We start from the raw sequence: 3,300 nt of genomic DNA, 5'->3' as shown, positions 1-3,300 counted from the left end.
TGGTTCTAATTATTTGGATTGGGGCAAGACAGTTCGGGTCTATTTAAGAAGCATTGATAAGAATGATCATATTACTAATAATCCTCCTACTGATAATATAAGGTAAACCTAGATGAGGGAAGATGCACGACTGTTTTTGTAGATTTGAAATTCCATTAATGGTGAGATTATTAGCCTCATTAATCATTGTGAGTTTGTTAAAGAGTTAATGGATTATTTGAATTTTTTATATTCTGGTAAAAGGAATATTTCTCGTATTTATGAGGTATGTAAAGCATTTTATCGTGCAGAGAAACAAGATAGGTCTCTCACAGCCTATTTTATGGATTTTAAAAGAATTTATGAGGAGCTTAATGTTCTGTTGCCTTTTAGTCCTGATGTAAAGGTTCAGTAGGCTCAACGAGAGCAAATGGCGGTTATGAGTTTTCTTGCAGGTCTTTCTCCAGAGCTTGAGACTATCAAATCTCAGATTCTTTCTAGTTCCAAGATCTCCTCTCTGCATGACACTTTTACGAGAGTACTGTGTACAGAAAGCTTTAGCTTCACGTTGGCTTAGACTAATAACAGTGCTCTTGTAAGTCGTCAGAATAATAAAAGTGGTAACAGAGGAAGGGGAACGGGCAATCGTAATCAAGATGTTGATAGTCGTAGTCAAGAGTCAAGAGGAATTGTGTGCTATTATTGTCATGAGCCGGGCCATACAAAGCGTTTTTGTAAGAAACCCCAAAATAAGTCTCAACGAGGCCAATCAGCAAATGTTGCAACTTCTAATATTTCATCTTCTGATAAGACTATTCTAGTTTCTGCAGATGAATTTGCTCAATTCTCTTAGTACCAAGAATCATTAAAATCCACTACTTATCCTATCACGTCTATCGTTGAGTCAGGTAACTCCATTACATGTCTTATTTTCTCATCATCCAAATGAGTCATTGATTCTTATGCCTCAGATCATATGACAGGTAATTCGAATCTATTTTCCACTTTCCAATCACATACAACCTCCTCTAGTCTTACTTTAGCTGATGGATCAACCTCTTGTGTTCTTGGTTCTAGAACTATTAATGCAAACTCTAACAATTTCATTGTCTAATGTCTTAAATCTACCTAAGTTCTCTTTGAATCTAATCTCTGTTAGTAAACTCACTCATGACTTGAATTATTGTATCTCATTCTTTCTTGATTTTTGTCTATTTCAAAATCTTATAACGAAGTGGATTATTGGTAGAGGTCATGAGTCTGAAGGTCTCTACTACCTTGACACACAGGTGCCGAGATCCATTGCTTGTTCAAGTGTATTGACCCCCTTTGAGGTACATTGTTGGTTGGGACATCCTTCTCTGTCTTCCTTAAAAAATTTATGTCCTCAATTTCAAAATGTATCTTCATTGGATTATGAGTCATACTAGTTTGTCAAACATCATCATCTCCCTTCAGTGTCTATAGTCAATAAATGGGCTATGTCCACTTTTGAATTAGTCCATTATGATGTTTGGGGTTCTTATCCTATTGTGTCTAAATCTGGTTTTAAATACTTTGTTACTTTTGTTGATGACTATTCTCGTGTCACTTGACTATACTTAATGAAAATCGTTCTGAGTTATTCTCTATTTTTTGTGCCTTTTGTGCTGAAATAAAAACACAATTTAATGTTTCTGTGCATACATTGCGAAGTGATAATGCCAAGGAATATTTTTTTGATAAATTTCAATCCTATATGATTCAGAATGACATTCTCCATCAATCTTCTTGTATTGATACACCTTCTTAAAATGGAGTTACCGAGAGTAAAAATAGACATCTCCTTGAGGTAGCCCGAGCACTTTTTTTTCAAATGAAAGTACCTAAACAGTTTTGGGCTAATGTTGTCTCCACAACTTGTTTTTTGATTAATAGGATGTCTTCTTCCGTCTTTCATGGTGATATTCCGTATACTGTCCTTTTTCCTTCCAAGTCTTTGTTTCCTCTTGAACCTAGGATATTTGGTAGTACATGTTTTGTTCGTGATGTTTGTCCCCGGGTCACCAAATTAGATCCAAAATCTTTCAAGTTTGTTTTTCTTGGGTATTCTCATCTTCAGAAAGGTTATAGATGTTGTTCTCCTGCTCTTAACCGATATCTTGTCTCCACAGATGTCACTTTCCTTGAAAATACTCTTTTTTTTTCTCATCTTTTAGTTATGATAGTTAAGGGGAGGAAGATGATCTACTAGTTTATACTGTAAGCCATCTTGTCAGTACCACAGATATTCTTGCACATGATCCTACACCTGTTCGGCCACCTATTGTCCATGTCTATTCCAAACGACCAGAGGCTTAGACCACATGCCCTTTACCATTCCCTTCGCCATCAGATCCAGTCTTTAGTGATCTTGATCCTAGTCTTCATCTCCCTATTGCTCTTCGCAAATGTAAACGTCAGTGTTCTTATCCTATTTCATCTTTGGTTTCTTATGATCACTTGTCTTCTTCTTATAGTTCGCTTGTTGCTTCCTTGGATTTTGTTTCAATTCGCAAAACAGTTCATGAAGCCTTGTCCCATCCTGGTTGGCGTGCTGCTATGGTAGAAGAGATGGTGGCTTTAGATAGTAATGGTATTTGAGATTTAGTAGATTTGCCTACCGGGAAGAAAGCTATTGGGTGCAAATGGGTGTTTGCTGTAAAGGTAAATCCTGATGGATCAATGGCTCGCCTTAAAGCCCATCTTGTTGCTAAAGGGTATGCCAAGATTTATGGGGTTGATTATTTTGAAACTTTCTCTCTAGTAGCTAAACTTACCTCTGTTAGTTTATTCATCTCTATGGCAGCTACCTATGATTAGCCTTTACATCAATTAGATATCAAGAATGCATTTTTACATGGTGACCTCCAAGAGGAAGTGTATATGGAGCAACCACCTGCGTTTGTTGCTCAGGGGGAGTAAGGGAAAGTCTGTCATCTTTGAAAATCCTTGTATGGCCTGAAACAAAGCCCTCGTGCTGGGTTTGGCAAATTCAGTGAGTCAATTCAGGAGTTTGGGATGAAGAAGAGTAAGTGTGATCACTCAGTGGTTTATAAACAATCTGAGGTAGGCATAATCTTACTAGTAGTGTATGTTGATGATATTGTCATTACTGGGAGTGACAGTGTAGGTATTTCATCTCTCAAATCCTTTCTTCATACCCAGTTTTAGACAAAAGATTTAGGGTTGTTGAAGTATTTTTTGCATGTTGAAGTGACAAGGAGTAAGAAGGGTATATTCTTGTCTCAAAGAAAATATGTTCTTGACTTGTTGACTGAGACAGGAAAATTGGGTGCTAAG

General features: G+C 36.9%; 1 protein-coding gene across 3 annotated transcripts in view; it reads left to right on the top strand.

The window, feature by feature from the left end:
* VAT1 (VALINE-TOLERANT 1) overlaps positions 1-3,300 on the top strand; it is a 15,264-nt gene that overhangs the window by 8,897 nt on the left and 3,067 nt on the right. The window lies entirely within an intron of this gene.

Source organism: Theobroma umbraticum, unplaced genomic scaffold (genome assembly GCF_002168275.2).
Source record: "Theobroma umbraticum cultivar Fairchild unplaced genomic scaffold, ASM216827v3 scaffold_86.0, whole genome shotgun sequence".
Classification (NCBI taxonomy): Eukaryota; Viridiplantae; Streptophyta; class Magnoliopsida; order Malvales; family Malvaceae; genus Theobroma; species Theobroma umbraticum.
The sequence above is the reverse complement of the archived record's forward strand: the minus strand, read 5'-3'. Positions and strand labels throughout refer to the sequence as shown.